Here is a 17,445-nt window from a genome sequence, read left to right as displayed (position 1 = left end):
CAGTGTGGATGGGTGTGGCTTTAGAGATGGGGAGGAGGGGAAAGAAATACATTTGTGCTGCAAGTTCCTTGGTTGTTTAAAAGAAGAAGTGATCAGAAAGATAATGAAAAGCCTTACTGTTTTAATCTGCAAACATTTTAGTTTCGGGGTAGCTGCTGCTGCTGGCATGGCACACCAGACAGTTGAAGTTGCAGCACCGTCCGGCCGAGTGAGGCACCTGGGAAAGAGGTATCAGCCTCTGACATTTCCAACTCATACTTACCTGGCAGGAGAGACACCATGATCAAGAAGGTGGTTCATTCAAGGCGAGGCTCAGTCATTGCACACCGACTGTACTGACCCTTGCGAATTCCCCAAATGTGGGAATCTCGACTGCATAATATCTGATAGTGGGGGACTGCGTTCGCGCTTTCCCCTGATTTGGCTGTTGAACATCAGTATATCTCATCTAAAATTCCCTTTTTTGACCTTGTGTCACTGTTTTATAACACCTTGCCGTCTTTAAAATGGATGTTTAGTAAGGTATGCTGAATGCTGCAGCATGTCTGCACAACAGATATGCAGCTGCGCAGTTGTCAGGTGAGGTCATACAGTGCAGTCACCCCAGGCAGGTGGGCATTGCCTTAGAGATGGGGAGGAACAAAATTAAAAAAGTGGACATGTGACCACTGAAGTGGAAGTTTAGCACGGTTTGCCTAATGCTCTAGCAGGTCTGCACTGGAGATATGCAGCTGCCCAGCCGTGAGGGTTTGCCTCAACTGAGAAATTTGCCAGTGTGGGTGTTGCTTTAGAGATGGGGAGGAGGGGAAAGAAATACATTTGTGCTGCAAGTTCCTTGGTTGTTTAAAAGAAGAAGTGATCAGAAAGATAATGAAAAGCCTTACTGTTTAATCTGCAAACATTTTAGTTTCGGGGTAGCTGCTGCTGCTGGCATGGCACACCAGACAGTTGAAGTTGCAGCACCGTCCGGCCGAGTGAGGCACCTGAAAAAGAGGTATCAGCCTCTGACATTTCCAATTCATACTTACCTGGCAGGAGAGACACCATGATCAAGAAGGTGGTTCACTCAAGGCGAGGCTCAGTCATTGCACACCGACTGTACTGACCCTTGCGAATTCCCCAAATGTGGGAATCTCGACTGCATAATTTCTGGTAGTGGGGGACTGCGTTCGCGCTTTCCCCTGATTTGGCTGTTTAACATCAGTATATCTCATCTAAAATTCCCTTTTTTGACCTTGTGTCACTGTTTTAACAACACCTTGCCGTCTTTAAAATGGATGTTTAGTAAGGTATGCTGAATGCTGCAGCATGTCTACACAACAGATATGCAGCTGCACAGTTGTCAGGTGAGGTCATACAGTGCAGTCACCCCAGGCAGGTGGGCATTGCCTTAGAGATGGGGAGGAACAAAATGAAAAAAGAGGACATGTGTCTAACGAAGTGGATGTTTAGCAAGGTTTGCCAAATGCTGCAGCATGTCTGCACTGGAGATATGCAGCTGCCCAGCCGTGAGGGTTTGCCTCAATTGAGAAAATTTCCCAGTGTGGGTGGGTGTGGCTTTAGAGATGGGGAGGAGGGGAAAGAAATACATTTGTGCTGCAAGTTCCTTGGTCGTTTAAAAGAAGAAATGAACAGAAAGATAATGAAAAGCCTTACTGTTTTAATCTGCAAACGTTTTAGTTTCGGGGTAGCTGCTGCTGGCATGGCACACCAGACAGTTGAAGTTGCAGCACCGTCCGGCCGAGTGAGGCACCTGGGAAAGAGGTATCAGCCTCTGACATTTCCAACTCATACTTACTTGGCAGGAGAGACACCATGATCAAGAAGGTGGTTCACTCAAGGCGAGGCTCAGTCATTGCACACCGACTGTACTGACCCTTGCGAATTCCCCAAATGTGGAAATCTCGACTGCATAATTTCTGGTAGTGGGGGACTGCGTTCGCGCTTTCCCCTGATTTGGCTGTTTAACATGAATATTTCTGGTCTGCATTACCCTTTTATGACCTTGTGTCACTGTTTTAGCAACACCTGCCATCTTTAAAATGGATGTTTAGTAAGGTACGCTGAATGCTGCAGCATGTCTGCACAACAGATATGCAGCTGCGCAGTTGTCAGATGAGGTCATACAGTGCAGTCACCCCAGGCAGGTGGGCATTGCCTTAGAGATGGGGAGGAACAAAATGAAAAAAGTGGACATGTGACCACTGAAGTGGATGTTTAGCACGGTTTGCCTAATGCTGCAGCATGTTTGCACTGAAGATATGCAGCTGCCCAGCCGTGAGGGTTTGCCTCAACTGAGAAATTTCCCAGTGTGGGTGTGGCTTTAGAGATGGGGAGGAGGGGAAAGAAATACATTTGTGCTGAAAGTTCCTTGGTTGTTTAAAAGAAGAAGTGATCAGAAAGATAATTAAAAGCCTTACTGTTTTAATCTGCAAACGTTTTAGTTTCGGGGTAGCTGCTGCTGCTGGCATGGCACACCAGACAGTTGAAGTTGCAGCACCGTCCGGCCGAGTGAGGCACCTGGGAAAGAGGTATCAGCCTCTGACATTTCCAACTCATACTTACCTGGCAGGAGAGACACCATGATCAAGAAGGTGGATCACTCAAGGCGAGGCTCAGTCATTGCACACCGACTGTACTGACCCTTGCAAATTCCCCAAATGTGGGAATCTCGACTGCATAATTTCTGGTAGTGGGGAACTGCGTTCGCGCTTTCCCTTGATTTGGCTGTTTAACATCAGTATATCTCATCTAAAATTCTCTTTTTTGACCTTGTGTCACTGTTTTAGCAACACCTTGCCGTCTTTAAAATGGATGTTTAGTAAGTTACGCTGAATGCTGCAGCATGTCTACACAACAGATATGCAGCTGCGCAGTCAGGTGAGGTCATACAGTGCAGTCATCCCAGGCAGGTGGGCATTTCCTTAGAGATGGGGAGGAACAAAATGAAAAAAGTGGACATGTGACCACTGAAGTGGATGTTTAGCACGGTTTGCCTAATGCTGCAGCATGTTTGCACTGAAGATATGCAGCTGCCCAGCCGTGAGGGTTTGCCTCAACTGAGAAATTTCCCAGTGTGGGTGTGGCTTTAGAGATGGGGAGGAGGGGAAAGAAATACATTTGTGCTGAAAGTTCCTTGGTTGTTTAAAAGAAGAAGTGATCAGAAAGATAATTAAAAGCCTTACTGTTTTAATCTGCAAACGTTTTAGTTTCGGGGTAGCTGCTGCTGCTGGCATGGCACACCTGACAGTTGAAGTTGCAGCACCGTCCGGCCGAGTGAGGCACCTGGGAAAGAGGTATCAGCCTCTGACATTTCCAACTCATACTTACCTGGCAGGAGAGACACCATGATCAAGAAGGTGGTTCACTCAAGGCGAGGCTCAGTCATTGCACACCGACTGTACTGACCCTTGCGAATTCCCCAAATGTGGGAATCTCGACTGCATAATTTCTGGTAGTGGGGGACTGCGTTCGCGCTTTCCCCTGATTTGGCTGTTTAACATGAATATTTCTGGTCTACATTACCCTTTTATGACCTTGTGTCACTGTTTTAGCAACACCTTGCCGTCTTTAAAATGGATGTTTAGTAAGGTATGCTGAATGCTGCAGCATGTCTACACAACAGATATGCAGCTGCGCAGTCAGGTGAGGTCATACAGTGCAGTCACTCCAGGCAGGTGGGCATTGCCTTAGAGATTGGGAGGAACAAAATGAAAAAAGTGGACATGTGACCACTGAAGTGGATGTTTAGCACGGTTTGCCTAATGCTCTAGCATGTCTGCACTGGAGATATGCAGCCGTGAGAGTTTGCCTCAACTGAGAAATTTCCCAGTGTGGGTGGGTGTGGCTTTAGAGATGGGGAGGAGGGGAAAGAAATACATTTGTGCTGCAAGTTCCTTGGTTGTTTAAAAGAAGAAGTGATCAGAAAGATAATGAAAAGCCTTACTGTTTAATCTGCAAACATTTTAGTTTCGGGGTAGCTGCTGCTGCTGGCATGGCACACCAGACAGTTGAAGTTGCAGCACCGTCCGGCCGAGTGAGGCACCTGAAAAAGAGGTATCAGCCTCTGACATTTCCAATTCATACTTACCTGGCAGGAGAGACACCATGATCAAGAAGGTGGTTCACTCAAGGCGAGGCTCAGTCATTGCACACCGACTGTACTGACCCTTGCGAATTCCCCAAATGTGGGAATCTCGACTGCATAATTTCTGGTAGTGGGGGACTGCGTTCGCGCTTTCCCCTGATTTGGCTGTTTAACATAAATATTTCTGGTCTACATTACCCTTTTTTGACCTTGTGTCACTGTTTTAGCAACACCTTGCCATCTTTACAATAGATGTTTAGTAAGGTACGCTGAATGCTGCAGCATGTCTACACAACAGATATGCAGCTGCGCAGTCAGGTGAGGTCATACAGTGCAGTCACCCCAGTTAGGTGGGCATTGCCTTAGAGATGGGGAGGAACAACATGATAAAAGAGGACATGTGACCACTGAAGTGGATGTTTAGCAAGGTTTGCCAAATGCTGCAGCATGTTTGCACTGGAGATATGCAGCTGCCCAGCCGTGAGGGTTTGCCTCAACTGAGAAATTTCCCAGTGTGGGTGTGGCTTTAGAGATGGGGAGGAGGGGAAAGAAATACATTTGTGCTGAAAGTTCCTTGGTTGTTTAAAAGAAGAAGTGATCAGAAAGATAATGAAAAGCCTTACTGTTTAATCTGCAAACATTTTAGTTTCGGGGTAGCTGCTGCTGCTGGCATGGCACATTAGACAGTTGAAGTTGCAGCACCGTCTGGCCGAGTGAGGCACCTGGGAAAGAGGTATCAGCCTCTGACATTTCCAATTCATACTTACCTGGCAGGAGAGACACCATGATCAAGAAGGTGGTTCACTCAAGGTGAGGCTCAGTCATTGCACACCGACTGTACTGACCCTTGCGAATTCCCCAAATGTGGGAATCTCGACTGCATAATTTCTGGTAGTGGGGGACTGCGTTCGCGCTTTCCCCTGATTTGGCTGTTTAATATGAATATTTCTGGTCTACATTACCCTTTTTTGACCTTGTGTCACTGTTTTAGCAACACCTTGCCGTCTTTAAAATGGATGTTTAGTAAGGTACGCTGAATGCTGCAGCATGTCTACACAAGATATGCAGCTGCGCAGTCAGGTGAGGTCATACAGTGCAGTCACCCCAGGCAGGTGGACATTGCCTTAGAGATGGGGAGGAACAAAATGAAAAAAGAGGACATGTGACCACTGATGTGGATGTTTAGCAAGGTTTGCCAAATGCTGCAGGATGTCTGCACTGGAGATATGCAGCCGCTCAGCCGTGAGGGTTTGCCTCAACTGAGAAATTTCCCAGTGTGGGTGTGGCTTTAGAGATGGGGAGGAGGGGAAAGAAATACGTTTGTGCTGCAAGTTCCTTGGTTGTTTAAAAGAAGAAGTGATCAGAAAGATAATGAAAAGCCTTACTGTTTTAATCTGCAAATGTTTTAGTTCCGGGGTAGCTGCTGCTCCACTCTTCTGGGTTTTGTTTCAGTCATTAGAAGCCAAACTATTGCTTTTATAGGTTACTTTTAATCAAAGTTTAAGCCTCCAATGATGGAGAGCAGTTCATTCAGTCCTGACTAGAACCAGAAAATATCACCATATTAGTCCAGTGCTCAGGTCTCTGCACTAGCTTTCTGCCGCTCAGAGAATAGACTTTAAAACAGTTCTATTTAGCTGTGCACATGACAACTGAAAGTATTTTATTTGCACTCTTCGCTTTTAAGTTAATTAATTAGTTATTTTCTATCTTTTATGGAATTATTTTATTGGCCTTCTTGTGATTTTATGTAGCTGTAAAGCAATTTTGTTTACGAATTGTGCTCTACAAATAAACTTGCCTTGCCTTTCCTCAACCTAAAAGGAGCTTTCCATTTGTGGGGCTTCTGCAGGCCCCTCCCCGTCTTCTGCCTCACCTGACTTCTGTCCTCCATTCAGGGGTTTTGGTGGTAAATTTGAATTTCCCAGCCTAGCTGTTTTAAATAGCTCATCAACTGCCTCTGACTGCCCTCCATTTCCACCTCCTTCCTGTATTTTTAGGGATTTCAACTTGTTGGCAAAAGATTTTGGGCAATCTCTGAAGAGGTGGTTTTATTCTCCACAGAGATTGCACTTTCTGCCATTCGTACACTCTTCGATGGTGTGACCAATTTCTCTACATTTGCGACAAAATACCTTTGTGCAGGCGTCCAACAGATGCCCATGCTCCCCACGCGGCAGAGTTTCGGCTGTCCCTGGTAGTGGATGTAGCCTCTGTTTTTCTGCAAGACAATCATGGGTGGGAGATGTTTCAGGCCCTAGAAGCCCTGGGGGTCTTGCCATTGTTGGATGGGGACCCTCCAGGTGCAATTCCAAATGCCATTGCAGTATTTCAACCTGCAATGAGCAAGAAAGCAAAAACAACCAAAAACATTTTGATAAAGAATTTTAACTACAATATAGTTGGAAAACTTTAATCAAGCACAAAAATACCTCTTAAGCACAGGTTCTTAATGCCAAAGCATGCACAAAATCAAGGACACAGAGAAGGCAATCATAGTCTTAACCAAAAGATAGAGAAACAACAAATAAGAATCTACTTGGCTCTACTCTACTCCGAGAAGTCACTCTGCACAGCAACATGATTTTCTTTTGCACAAACAGAAAAGACTTAGCCCGCAAAGGTAAAGCCATCCAAAAATAGAAACAACTCATTAGTGCTGCTCTCCACGGAATTCTTTAGTAAAAGGCGAAAGACACTCCCAGAGCCGTGTTAAAGTCTGCCTCGCATTCACTCCCTTTTCTCAGCAGACTAAAAGAAACTTCCATCCTGCACCACTGTTTGCTTTTTCACAAGAGCAGAGAAGAGCGCACCGTTCCAAGCGGCACTGCAGTACGGGGTCGATGCTTGGAGTGAACGGAGCAAGCTCCTTTTTCAACTCCTGTTCCTAAAAATCCATTTAATCTGTAGTCCTCGTATAGAGGACATATCAGATATTAAACTGATAAGAACAGATACTACACTTGATCTTAGCCAAAAGGCCGAGAAGCGATAACTGTCCACTGGTTCACGTCCGAGGGCCCTTCCTGGCACAATGCGCACTTGTCGCGGTGTTCTTTTTATGGCCATAGGTGGCCAGGGAGTCACTTTGCACCTCCGCCCACCCGCTGCACTGAGCACTCTTCAGCCCTTTTAAATGGTATAACTTTGCACTCCCGCAAGCACCATTCAAGCAACATCGGCACAGTCACAACAAGTAAGGCGACTCTACTCAGGGAAGTCACTCTGCACAGGAACAAGATTTCTTTTGCACAGACAGAAAGGGCTTCACCCGCAAAGGTAAAGCCTGCCAAAAATAGAAACAACTCATTAGTGCTGCTCTCCACGGAAGTCTTTAGTAAAAGGCGAAAGACTTGTACGTTATGAAGAGAAACCAGAGTACGATTATCCGTCACTGCGGGAGCAGGGCACCAGGCCAGTTGGCATAGCCACCTTCCCCATGGTGAGCTTTGCTTGGTTGAGACGCTTGCTCCCCCTTGCTCCTCGGCTGACCAAGTAGGAACAATCGGGCCCTTTTCGATGGTTGCCTTGTCTTTTACTCTCTGCAAAAGACAAGGCAGCCACAAACACCACGGGAAACACCGTATTGAGGCTCTGTTCTGAGCGCTCATTCGGTGTCGCGTTTCTTTCAAGCAATTCTCCCGGTTAGCTGGCACCCGGCTCGCTCCCAGAGCCGCGTTAAAGACTGCCTAGCATTCACTCCTTTTTCTCAGCAGACTAAAAGAAAATTTCATCTTGGGCTCCCTGAAACTTCCATCCTGCACCACTGTTTGCTTTTTCACAAGAGCAGAGAAGAGCGCACCGTTCCCAGCGGCACTGCAGTACCGGGTCAATGCTTGGAGTGAACGGAGCAAGCTCCTTTTTCAACTCCTGTTCCTAAAAATCCATTTAATATGTAGTCCTCGTATAGAGGACATATCAGATATTAAACTGATAAGAACAGATACTACACTTGATCTTAGCCAAAAGGCCGAGAAGCGATAACTGTCCACTGGTTCACGTCCGAGGGCCCTTCCTGGCACAATGCGCACTTGTCGCGGTGTTCTTTTTATGGCCATAGGTTGCCAGAGAGTCACTGAGCACTCTTCGGCCCTTTTAAATGGTATAACTTTGCACTCCCGCGAGCACCATTCAAGCAACATCGGCACAGTCACAACAAGTAAGGCGACTCTACTCAGGGAAGTCACTCTGCACAGGAACAAGATTTCTTTTGCACAGACAGAAAGGGCTTCACCCGCAAAGGTAAAGCCTGCCAAAAATAGAATCAACTCATTAGTGCTGCTCTCCACGGAAGTCTTTAGTAAAAGGCGAAAGACTTGTACGTTATGAAGAGAAACCAGAGTACGATTATCCGTCACTGCGGGAGCAGGGCACCAGGCCAGTTGGCATAGCCACCTTCCCCATTGTGAGCTTTTCTTGGTTGAGACGCTTGCTCCCCCTTGCTCCTCGGCTGCCCAAGTAGGAGCAATCGGGCCCGATTCGATGGCTGCCTTGTCTTTTACTCTGTGCAAAAGACAAGGCAGCCACAAACACCACGGGAAACACCGTATTGAGGCTTTGTTCTGAGCGCTCATTCGGTGTCGCGTTTCTTTCAAGCAATTCTCCCGGTTAGCCCGCACTCGGCTCGCTCCCAGAGCCGTGTTAAAGTCTGCCTCGCATTCACTCCCTTTTCTCAGCAGACTAAAAGAAAATTTCATCTTGGGCTCCCTGAAACTTCCATCCTGCACCACTGTTTGCTTTTTCACAAGAGCAGAGAAGAGCGCACCGTTCCCAGCGGCACTGCAGTACCGGGTCGATGCTTGGAGTGAACGGAGCAAGCTCCTTTTTCAACTCCTGTTCCTAAAAATCCATTTAATATGTAGTCCTCGTATAGAGGACATATCAGATATTAAACTGATAAGAACAGATACTACACTTGATCTTAGCCAAAAGGCCGAGAAGCGATAACTGTCCACTGGTTCACGTCCGAGGGCCCTTCCTGGCACAATGCGCACTTGTCGCGGTGTTCTTTTTATGGCCATAGGTGGCCAGAGAGTCACTTTGCACCTCCGCCCACCTGCTGCACTGAGCACTCTTCAGCCCTTTTAAATGGTATAACTTTGCACTCCCGCGAGCACCATTCAAGCAACATCGGCACAGTCACAACAAGTAAGGCGACTCTACTCAGGGAAGTTACTCTGCACAGGAACAAGATTTCTTTTGCACAGACAGAAAGGGCTTCACCCGCAAAGGTAAAGCCTGCCAAAAATAGAAACAACTCATTAGTGCTGCTCTCCACGGAAGTCTTTAGTAAAAGGCGAAAGACTTGTACGTTATGAAGAGAAACCAGAGTACGATTATCCGTCACTGCGGGAGCAGGGCACCAGGCCAGTTGGCATAGCCACCTTCCCCGTGGTGAGCTTTGCTTGGTTGAGACGCTTGCTCCCCCTTGCTCCTCGGCTAACCAAGTAGGAACAATCGGGCCCTATTCGATGGCTGCCTTGTTTTTTACTCTGTGCAAAAGACAAGGCAGCCACAAACACCACGGGAAACACCGTATTGAGGCTTTGTTCTGAGCGCTCATTCGGTGTCGCGTTTCTTTCAAGCAATTCTCGGTTTGCCCACACTCGGCTCGCTCCCAGAGCCGTGTTAAAGTCTGCCTCGCATTCACTCCCTTTTCTCAGCAGACTAAAAGAAACTTCCATCCTGCACCACTGTTTGCTTTTTCACAAGAGCAGACAAGAGCGCACCGTTCCCAGCGGCACTGCAGTACCGGGTCGATGCTTGGAGTGAACGGAGCAAGCTCCTTTTTCAACTCCTGTTCCTAAAAATCCATTTAATATGTAGTCCTCGTATAGAGGACATATCAGATATTAAACTGATAAGAACAGATACTACACTTGATCTTAGCCAAAAGGCCGAGAAGCGATAACTGTCCACTGGTTCACGTCCGAGGGCCCTTCCTGGCACAATGCGCACTTGTCGCGGTGTTCTTTTTATGGCCATAGGTGGCCAGGGAGTCACTTTGCACCTCCGCCCACCCGCTGCACTGAGCACTCTTCAGCCCTTTTAAATGGTATAACTTTGCACTCCCGCAAGCACCATTCAAGCAACATCGGCACAGTCACAACAAGTAAGGCGACTCTACTCAGGGAAGTCACTCTGCACAGGAACAAGATTTCTTTTGCACAGACAGAAAGGGCTTCACCCGCAAAGGTAAAGCCTGCCAAAAATAGAAACAACTCATTAGTGCTGCTCTCCACGGAAGTCTTTAGTAAAAGGCGAAAGACTTGTACGTTATGAAGAGAAACCAGAGTACGATTATCCGTCACTGCGGGAGCAGGGCACCAGGCCAGTTGGCATAGCCACCTTCCCCATGGTGAGCTTTGCTTGGTTGAGACGCTTGCTCCCCCTTGCTCCTCGGCTGACCAAGTAGGAGCAATCGGGCCCGATTCGATGGCTGCCTTGTCTTTTACTCTGTGCAAAAGACAAGGCAGCCACAAACACCACGGGAAACACCGTATTGAGGCTTTGTTCTGAGCGCTCATTCGGTGTCGCGTTTCTTTCAAGCAATTCTCCCGGTTAGCCCGCACTCGGCTCGCTCCCAGAGCCGTGTTAAAGTCTGCCTCGCATTCACTCCCTTTTCTCAGCAGACTAAAAGAAAATTTCATCTTGGGCTCCCTGAAACTTCCATCCTGCACCACTGTTTGCTTTTTCACAAGAGCAGAGAAGAGCGCACCGTTCCCAGCGGCACTGCAGTACCGGGTCGATGCTTGGAGTGAACGGAGCAAGCTCCTTTTTCAACTCCTGTTCCTAAAAATCCATTTAATATGTAGTCCTCGTATAGAGGACATATCAGATATTAAACTGATAAGAACAGATACTACACTTGATCTTAGCCAAAAGGCCGAGAAGCGATAACTGTCCACTGGTTCACGTCCGAGGGCCCTTCCTGGCACAATGCGCACTTGTCGCGGTGTTCTTTTTATGGCCATAGGTGGCCAGAGAGTCACTTTGCACCTCCGCCCACCTGCTGCACTGAGCACTCTTCAGCCCTTTTAAATGGTATAACTTTGCACTCCCGCGAGCACCATTCAAGCAACATCGGCACAGTCACAACAAGTAAGGCGACTCTACTCAGGGAAGTTACTCTGCACAGGAACAAGATTTCTTTTGCACAGACAGAAAGGGCTTCACCCGCAAAGGTAAAGCCTGCCAAAAATAGAAACAACTCATTAGTGCTGCTCTCCACGGAAGTCTTTAGTAAAAGGCGAAAGACTTGTACGTTATGAAGAGAAACCAGAGTACGATTATCCGTCACTGCGGGAGCAGGGCACCAGGCCAGTTGGCATAGCCACCTTCCCCGTGGTGAGCTTTGCTTGGTTGAGACGCTTGCTCCCCCTTGCTCCTCGGCTAACCAAGTAGGAACAATCGGGCCCTATTCGATGGCTGCCTTGTTTTTTACTCTGTGCAAAAGACAAGGCAGCCACAAACACCACGGGAAACACCGTATTGAGGCTTTGTTCTGAGCGCTCATTCGGTGTCGCGTTTCTTTCAAGCAATTCTCGGTTTGCCCACACTCGGCTCGCTCCCAGAGCCGTGTTAAAGTCTGCCTCGCATTCACTCCCTTTTCTCAGCAGACTAAAAGAAACTTCCATCCTGCACCACTGTTTGCTTTTTCACAAGAGCAGACAAGAGCGCACCGTTCCCAGCGGCACTGCAGTACCGGGTCGATGCTTGGAGTGAACGGAGCAAGCTCCTTTTTCAACTCCTGTTCCTAAAAATCCATTTAATATGTAGTCCTCGTATAGAGGACATATCAGATATTAAACTGATAAGAACAGATACTACACTTGATCTTAGCCAAAAGGCCGAGAAGCGATAACTGTCCACTGGTTCACGTCCGAGGGCCCTTCCTGGCACAATGCGCACTTGTCGCGGTGTTCTTTTTATGGCCATAGGTGGCCAGAGAGTCACTTTGCACCTCCGCCCACCTGCTGCACTGAGCACTCTTCAGCCCTTTTAAATGGTATAACTTTGCACTCCCGCGAGCACCATTCAAGCAACATCGGCACAGTCACAACAAGTAAGGCGACTCTACTCAGGGAAGTTACTCTGCACAGGAACAAGATTTCTTTTGCACAGACAGAAAGGGCTTCACCCGCAAAGGTAAAGCCTGCCAAAAATAGAAACAACTCATTAGTGCTGCTCTCCACGGAAGTCTTTAGTAAAAGGCGAAAGACTTGTACGTTATGAAGAGAAACCAGAGTACGATTATCCGTCACTGCGGGAGCAGGGCACCAGGCCAGTTGGCATAGCCACCTTCCCCGTGGTGAGCTTTGCTTGGTTGAGACGCTTGCTCCCCCTTGCTCCTCGGCTAACCAAGTAGGAACAATCGGGCCCTATTCGATGGCTGCCTTGTTTTTTACTCTGTGCAAAAGACAAGGCAGCCACAAACACCACGGGAAACACCGTATTGAGGCTTTGTTCTGAGCGCTCATTCGGTGTCGCGTTTCTTTCAAGCAATTCCCGGTTTGCCCACACTCGGCTCGCTCCCAGAGCCGTGTTAAAGTCTGCCTCGCATTCACTCCCTTTTCTCAGCAGACTAAAAGAAACTTCCATCCTGCACCACTGTTTGCTTTTTCACAAGAGCAGAGAAGAGCGCACCGTTCCCAGCGGCACTGCAGTACCGGGTCGATGCTTGGAGTGAACGGAGCAAGCTCCTTTTTCAACTCCTGTTCCTAAAAATCCATTTAATATGTAGTCCTCGTATAGAGGACATATCAGATATTAAACTGATAAGAACAGATACTACACTTGATCTTAGCCAAAAGGCCGAGAAGCGATAACTGTTCACTGGTTCACGTCCGAGGGCCCTTCCTGGCACAATGCGCACTTGTCCCGGTGTTCTTTTTATGGCCATAGGTGGCCAGAGAGTCACTGAGCACTCTTCAACCCTTTTAAATGGTATAACTTTGCACTCCCGCGAGCACCATTCAAGCAACATCGGCACAGTCACAACAAGTAAGGCGACTCTACTCAGGGAAGTCACTCTGCACAGGAACAAGATTTCTTTTGCACAGACAGAAAGGGCTTCACCCGCAAAGGTAAAGCCTGCCAAAAATAGAATCAACTCATTAGTGCTGCTCTCCACGGAAGTCTTTAGTAAAAGGCGAAAGACTTGTACGTTATGAAGAGAAACCAGAGTACGATTATCCGTCACTGCGGGAGCAGGGCACCAGGCCAGTTGGCATAGCCACCTTCCCCATTGTGAGCTTTTCTTGGTTGAGACGCTTGCTCCCCCTTGCTCCTCGGCTGCCCAAGTAGGAGCAATCGGGCCCTATTCGATGGCTGCCTTGTCTTTTACTCTGTGCAAAAGACAAGGCAGCCACAAACACCACGGGAAACACCGTATTGAGGCTTTGTTCTGAGCGCTCCTTCGGTGTCGCGTTTCTTTCAAGCAATTCTCCCGGTTAGCCCGCACTCGGCTCGCTCCCAGAGCCGTGTTAAAGTCTGCCTCGCATTCACTCCCTTTCCTCAGCAGACTAAAAGAAAATTTCATCTTGGGCTCCCTGAAACTTCCATCCTGCACCACTGTTTGCTTTTTCACAAGAGCAGAGAAGAGCGCACCGTTCCCAGCGGCACTGCAGTACCGGGTCGATGCTTGGAGTGAACGGAGCAAGCTCCTTTTTCAACTCCTGTTCCTAAAAATCCATTTAATATGTAGTCCTCGTATAGAGGACATATCAGATATTAAACTGATAAGAACAGATACTACACTTGATCTTAGCCAAAAGGCCGAGAAGCGATAACTGTCCACTGGTTCACGTCCGAGGGCCCTTCCTGGCACAATGCGCACTTGTCGCGGTGTTCTTTTTATGGCCATAGGTGGCCAGAGAGTCACTTTGCACCTCCGCTGCACTGAGCACTCTTCAGCCCTTTTAAATGGCATAACTTTGCACTCCCGCGAGCACCATTCAAGCAACATCGGCACAGTCACAACAAGTAAGGCGACTCTACTCAGGGAAGTCACTCTGCACAGGAACAAGATTTCTTTTGCACAGACAGAAAGGGCTTCACCCGCAAAGGTAAAGCCTGCCAAAAATAGAAACAACTCATGAGTGCTGCTCTCCACGGAAGTCTTTAGTAAAAGGCGAAAGACTTGTACTTTATGAAGAGAAACCAGAGTACGATTATCCGTCACTGCGGGAGCAGGGCACCAGGCCAGTTGGCATAGCCACCTTCCCCATGGTGAGCTTTGCTTGGTTGAGACGCTTGCTCCCCCTTGCTCCTCAGCTGACCAAGTAGGAACAATCGGGCCCTATTCGATGGCTGCCTTGTCTTTTACTCTGTGCAAAAGACAAGGCAGCCACAAACACCACGGGAAACACCGTATTGAGGCTTTGTTCTGAGCGCTCATTCGGTGTCGCGTTTCTTTCAAGCAATTCTCCCGGTTAGCCCGCACTCGGCTCGCTCCCAGAGCCGTGTTAAAGTGCCTCGCATTCACTCCCTTTTCTCAGCAGACTAAAAGAAAATTTCATCTTACGCTCCCTGAAACTTCCATCCTGCACCACTGTTTGCTTTTTCACAAGAGCAGAGAAGAGCATACCGTTCCCAGCAGCACTGCAGTACCAGGTCGATGCTTGGGGTGAACGGAGAAAGCTCCTTTTTCAACTCCTGTTCCTAAAAATCCATTTAATATGTAGTCCTCGTATAGAGGACATATCAGATATTAAACTGATAAGAACAGATACTACACTTGATCTTAGCCAAAAGGCCGAGAAGCGATAACTGTCCACTGGTTCACGTCCGAGGGCCCTTCCTGGCACAATGCGCACTTGTTGCGGTGTTCTTTCTTTGGCCATAGGTGGCCAGAGAGTCACTGAGCACTCTTCAGCCCTTTTAAATGGTATAACTTTGCACTCCCGCGAGCACCATTCAAGCAAGATCGGCACAGTCACAACAAGTAAGGCGACTCTACTCAGGGAAGTCACTCTGCACAGGAACAAGATTTCTTTTGCACATGCAGAAAGGGCTTCACCCGCAAAGGTAAAGCCTGCCAAAGATAGAAACAACTCATTAGTGCTGCTCTCCACGGAAGTCTTTAGTAAAAGGCGAAAGACTTGTACGTTATGAAGAGAAACCAGAGTACGATTATCCGTCACTGCGGGAGCAGGGCACCAGGCCAGTTGGCATAGCCACCTTCCCCATGGTGAGCTTTGCTTGGTTGAGACGCTTGCTCCCCCTTGCTCCTCGGCTGCCCAAGTAGGAACAATCGGGCCCTTTTTGATGTCTGCCTTGTCTTTTACTCTGTGCAAAAGACAAGGCAGCCACAAACACCACGGGAAACACCGTATTGAGGCTTTGTTCTGAGCGCTCATTCGGTGTCGCGTTTCTTTCAAGCAATTCTCCCGGTTAGCCCGCACTCAGCTCGCTCCCAGAGCCGTGTTAAAGTCTGCCTCGAATTCACTTCCTTTTCTCAGCAGACTAAAAGAAACTTCCATCCTGCACCACTGTTTGCTTTTTCACAAGAGCAGAGAAGAGCGCACCGTTCCCAGCGGCACTGCAGTACCGGATCAATGCTTGGAGTGAACGGAGCAAGCTCCTTTTTCAACTCCTGTTCCTAAAAATCCATTTAATATGTAGTCCTCGTATAGAGGACATATCAGATATTAAACTGATAAGAACAGATACTACACTTGATCTTAGCCAAAACGCCGAGAAGCGATAACTGTCCACTGGTTCACGTCCGAGGGCCCTTCCTGGCACAATGCGCACTTGTCGCGGTGTTCTTTTTATGGCCATAGGTTGCCAGAGAGTCACTGAGTACTCTTCAGCCCTTTTAAATGGTATAACTTTGCACTCCCGCGAGCACCATTCAAGCAACATCGGCACAGTCACAACAAGTAAGGCGACTCTACTCAGGGAAGTCACTGTGCACAGGAACAAGATTTCTTTTGCACAGACAGAAAGGGCTTCACCCGCAAAGGTAAAGCCTGCCAAAAACAGAAACAACTCATTAGTGCTGCTCTCCACGGAAGTCTTTAGTAAAAGGCGAAAGACTTGTACGTTATGAAGAGAAACCAGAGTACGATTATCCGTCACTGCGGGAGCAGGGCACCAGGCCAGTTGGCATAGCCACCTTCCCCATGGTGAGCTTTGCTTGGTTGAGACGCTTGCTCCTCGGCTGACCAAGTAGGAACAATCGGGCCCTATTCGATGGCTGCCTTGTCTTTTACTCTGTGCAAAAGACAAGGCAGCCACAAACACCACGGGAAACACCGTATTGAGGCTTTGTTCTGAGCGCTCATTCGGTGTCGCGTTTCTTTCAAGCAATTCTCCCGGTTAGCCCGCACTCGGCTCGCTCCCAGAGCCATGTTAAAGTCTGCCTCGCATTCACTCCCTTTTCTCAGCAGACTAAAAGAAACTTCCATCCTGCACCACTGTTTGCTTTTTCACAAGAGCAGAGAAGAGCGCACCGTTCCCAACGGCACTGCAGTACCGGGTCGATGCTTGGAGTGAACGGAGCAAGCTCCTTTTTCAACTCCTGTTCCTAAAAATCCATTTAATATGTAGTCCTCGTATAGAGGACATATCAGATATTAAACTGATAAGAACAGATACTACACTTGATCTTAGCCAAAAGGCCGAGAAGCGATAACTGTCCACTGGTTCACGTCCGAGGGCCCTTCCTGGCACAATGCGCACTTGTCGCGGTGTTCTTTTTATGGCCATAGGTGGCCAGAGAGTCACTTTGCACCTCCGCCCACCCGCTGCACTGAGCACTCTTCAGCCTTTTTAAATGGTATAACTTTGCACTCCCGCAAGCACCATTCAAGCAACATCGGCACAGTCACAACAAGTTAGGCGAATCTACTCAGGGAAGTCACTCTGCACAGGAACAAGATTTCTTTTGCACAGACAGAAAGGGCTTCACCCGCAAAGGTAAAGCCTGCCAAAAATAGAAACAACTCATGAGTGCTGCTCTCCACGGAAGTCTTTAGTAAAAGGCGAAAGACTTGTACTTTATGAAGAGAAACCAGAGTACGATTATCCGTCACTGCGGGAGCAGGGCACCAGGCCAGTTGGCATAGCCACCTTCCCCATGGTGAGCTTTGCTTGGTTGAGACGCTTGCTCCCCCTTGCTCCTCAGCTGACCAAGTAGGAACAATCGGGCCCTATTCGATGGCTGCCTTGTCTTTTACTCTGTGCAAAAGACAAGGCAGCCACAAACACCACGGGAAACACCGTATTGAGGCTTTGTTCTGAGCGCTCATTCGGTGTCGCGTTTCTTTCAAGCAATTCTCCCGGTTAGCCCGCACTCGGCTCGCTCCCAGAGCCGTGTTAAAGTGCCTCGCATTCACTCCCTTTTCTCAGCA

The 17,445-nt window shown here is 48.1% G+C and overlaps 29 non-coding genes across 29 annotated transcripts; 7 read left to right on the top strand and 22 right to left on the bottom strand.

The window, feature by feature from the left end:
* The first annotated feature begins 254 nt into the window (after positions 1-254).
* On the top strand, positions 255-418 carry LOC140266135 (U1 spliceosomal RNA). Its single transcript, XR_011906792.1, has one exon. It is a non-coding gene; the product is annotated as a U1 spliceosomal RNA (small nuclear RNA).
* Positions 419-1,020: 602 nt separating this feature from the next.
* On the top strand, positions 1,021-1,184 carry LOC140266346 (U1 spliceosomal RNA). Its single transcript, XR_011906984.1, has one exon. It is a non-coding gene; the product is annotated as a U1 spliceosomal RNA (small nuclear RNA).
* A 606-nt stretch (positions 1,185-1,790) lies between these two features.
* On the top strand, positions 1,791-1,954 carry LOC140320570 (U1 spliceosomal RNA). The gene has a single exon (XR_011918405.1). It is a non-coding gene; the product is annotated as a U1 spliceosomal RNA (small nuclear RNA).
* A 603-nt stretch (positions 1,955-2,557) lies between these two features.
* Positions 2,558-2,721, top strand: LOC140266168 (U1 spliceosomal RNA). The gene has a single exon (XR_011906822.1). It is a non-coding gene; the product is annotated as a U1 spliceosomal RNA (small nuclear RNA).
* A 601-nt stretch (positions 2,722-3,322) lies between these two features.
* Positions 3,323-3,486, top strand: LOC140266334 (U1 spliceosomal RNA). Its single transcript, XR_011906973.1, has one exon. It is a non-coding gene; the product is annotated as a U1 spliceosomal RNA (small nuclear RNA).
* Positions 3,487-4,082: 596 nt separating this feature from the next.
* Positions 4,083-4,246, top strand: LOC140266322 (U1 spliceosomal RNA). The gene has a single exon (XR_011906962.1). It is a non-coding gene; the product is annotated as a U1 spliceosomal RNA (small nuclear RNA).
* A 600-nt stretch (positions 4,247-4,846) lies between these two features.
* LOC140266475 (U1 spliceosomal RNA) lies at positions 4,847-5,010 on the top strand. The gene has a single exon (XR_011907102.1). It is a non-coding gene; the product is annotated as a U1 spliceosomal RNA (small nuclear RNA).
* Positions 5,011-6,889: 1,879 nt separating this feature from the next.
* Positions 6,890-7,080, bottom strand: LOC140320380 (U2 spliceosomal RNA). The gene has a single exon (XR_011918234.1). It is a non-coding gene; the product is annotated as a U2 spliceosomal RNA (small nuclear RNA).
* A 275-nt stretch (positions 7,081-7,355) lies between these two features.
* On the bottom strand, positions 7,356-7,469 carry LOC140320871 (U5 spliceosomal RNA). The gene has a single exon (XR_011918645.1). It is a non-coding gene; the product is annotated as a U5 spliceosomal RNA (small nuclear RNA).
* Positions 7,470-7,878: 409 nt separating this feature from the next.
* LOC140266466 (U2 spliceosomal RNA) lies at positions 7,879-8,069 on the bottom strand. Its single transcript, XR_011907094.1, has one exon. It is a non-coding gene; the product is annotated as a U2 spliceosomal RNA (small nuclear RNA).
* A 249-nt stretch (positions 8,070-8,318) lies between these two features.
* LOC140321018 (U5 spliceosomal RNA) lies at positions 8,319-8,432 on the bottom strand. The gene has a single exon (XR_011918781.1). It is a non-coding gene; the product is annotated as a U5 spliceosomal RNA (small nuclear RNA).
* A 409-nt stretch (positions 8,433-8,841) lies between these two features.
* On the bottom strand, positions 8,842-9,032 carry LOC140266304 (U2 spliceosomal RNA). Its single transcript, XR_011906945.1, has one exon. It is a non-coding gene; the product is annotated as a U2 spliceosomal RNA (small nuclear RNA).
* A 275-nt stretch (positions 9,033-9,307) lies between these two features.
* LOC140320870 (U5 spliceosomal RNA) lies at positions 9,308-9,421 on the bottom strand. The gene has a single exon (XR_011918644.1). It is a non-coding gene; the product is annotated as a U5 spliceosomal RNA (small nuclear RNA).
* A 384-nt stretch (positions 9,422-9,805) lies between these two features.
* On the bottom strand, positions 9,806-9,996 carry LOC140266462 (U2 spliceosomal RNA). Its single transcript, XR_011907090.1, has one exon. It is a non-coding gene; the product is annotated as a U2 spliceosomal RNA (small nuclear RNA).
* Positions 9,997-10,271: 275 nt separating this feature from the next.
* Positions 10,272-10,385, bottom strand: LOC140320869 (U5 spliceosomal RNA). The gene has a single exon (XR_011918643.1). It is a non-coding gene; the product is annotated as a U5 spliceosomal RNA (small nuclear RNA).
* Positions 10,386-10,794: 409 nt separating this feature from the next.
* On the bottom strand, positions 10,795-10,985 carry LOC140266303 (U2 spliceosomal RNA). The gene has a single exon (XR_011906944.1). It is a non-coding gene; the product is annotated as a U2 spliceosomal RNA (small nuclear RNA).
* A 275-nt stretch (positions 10,986-11,260) lies between these two features.
* On the bottom strand, positions 11,261-11,374 carry LOC140320868 (U5 spliceosomal RNA). The gene has a single exon (XR_011918642.1). It is a non-coding gene; the product is annotated as a U5 spliceosomal RNA (small nuclear RNA).
* Positions 11,375-11,758: 384 nt separating this feature from the next.
* Positions 11,759-11,949, bottom strand: LOC140266461 (U2 spliceosomal RNA). The gene has a single exon (XR_011907089.1). It is a non-coding gene; the product is annotated as a U2 spliceosomal RNA (small nuclear RNA).
* Positions 11,950-12,224: 275 nt separating this feature from the next.
* LOC140320867 (U5 spliceosomal RNA) lies at positions 12,225-12,338 on the bottom strand. The gene has a single exon (XR_011918641.1). It is a non-coding gene; the product is annotated as a U5 spliceosomal RNA (small nuclear RNA).
* A 384-nt stretch (positions 12,339-12,722) lies between these two features.
* Positions 12,723-12,913, bottom strand: LOC140266302 (U2 spliceosomal RNA). The gene has a single exon (XR_011906943.1). It is a non-coding gene; the product is annotated as a U2 spliceosomal RNA (small nuclear RNA).
* A 249-nt stretch (positions 12,914-13,162) lies between these two features.
* Positions 13,163-13,276, bottom strand: LOC140321017 (U5 spliceosomal RNA). The gene has a single exon (XR_011918780.1). It is a non-coding gene; the product is annotated as a U5 spliceosomal RNA (small nuclear RNA).
* A 409-nt stretch (positions 13,277-13,685) lies between these two features.
* Positions 13,686-13,876, bottom strand: LOC140266301 (U2 spliceosomal RNA). Its single transcript, XR_011906942.1, has one exon. It is a non-coding gene; the product is annotated as a U2 spliceosomal RNA (small nuclear RNA).
* Positions 13,877-14,143: 267 nt separating this feature from the next.
* LOC140265746 (U5 spliceosomal RNA) lies at positions 14,144-14,257 on the bottom strand. Its single transcript, XR_011906442.1, has one exon. It is a non-coding gene; the product is annotated as a U5 spliceosomal RNA (small nuclear RNA).
* Positions 14,258-14,664: 407 nt separating this feature from the next.
* LOC140320511 (U2 spliceosomal RNA) lies at positions 14,665-14,855 on the bottom strand. The gene has a single exon (XR_011918352.1). It is a non-coding gene; the product is annotated as a U2 spliceosomal RNA (small nuclear RNA).
* A 249-nt stretch (positions 14,856-15,104) lies between these two features.
* LOC140265661 (U5 spliceosomal RNA) lies at positions 15,105-15,218 on the bottom strand. Its single transcript, XR_011906365.1, has one exon. It is a non-coding gene; the product is annotated as a U5 spliceosomal RNA (small nuclear RNA).
* Positions 15,219-15,604: 386 nt separating this feature from the next.
* LOC140320402 (U2 spliceosomal RNA) lies at positions 15,605-15,795 on the bottom strand. The gene has a single exon (XR_011918254.1). It is a non-coding gene; the product is annotated as a U2 spliceosomal RNA (small nuclear RNA).
* A 249-nt stretch (positions 15,796-16,044) lies between these two features.
* Positions 16,045-16,158, bottom strand: LOC140265686 (U5 spliceosomal RNA). The gene has a single exon (XR_011906388.1). It is a non-coding gene; the product is annotated as a U5 spliceosomal RNA (small nuclear RNA).
* A 376-nt stretch (positions 16,159-16,534) lies between these two features.
* LOC140266534 (U2 spliceosomal RNA) lies at positions 16,535-16,725 on the bottom strand. The gene has a single exon (XR_011907156.1). It is a non-coding gene; the product is annotated as a U2 spliceosomal RNA (small nuclear RNA).
* A 275-nt stretch (positions 16,726-17,000) lies between these two features.
* Positions 17,001-17,114, bottom strand: LOC140265745 (U5 spliceosomal RNA). Its single transcript, XR_011906441.1, has one exon. It is a non-coding gene; the product is annotated as a U5 spliceosomal RNA (small nuclear RNA).
* Between the last annotated feature and the right edge of the window lie 331 nt (positions 17,115-17,445).

The sequence above is a fragment of the Leuresthes tenuis genome, unplaced genomic scaffold, assembly GCF_036924035.1.
Source record: "Leuresthes tenuis unplaced genomic scaffold, fLeuTen1.0.hap1 SCAF_12, whole genome shotgun sequence".
Taxonomy (NCBI): Eukaryota; Metazoa; Chordata; class Actinopteri; order Atheriniformes; family Atherinopsidae; genus Leuresthes; species Leuresthes tenuis.
Note: the sequence above shows the minus strand (reverse complement) of the source record. Positions and strands in the feature narration are given on the sequence as shown.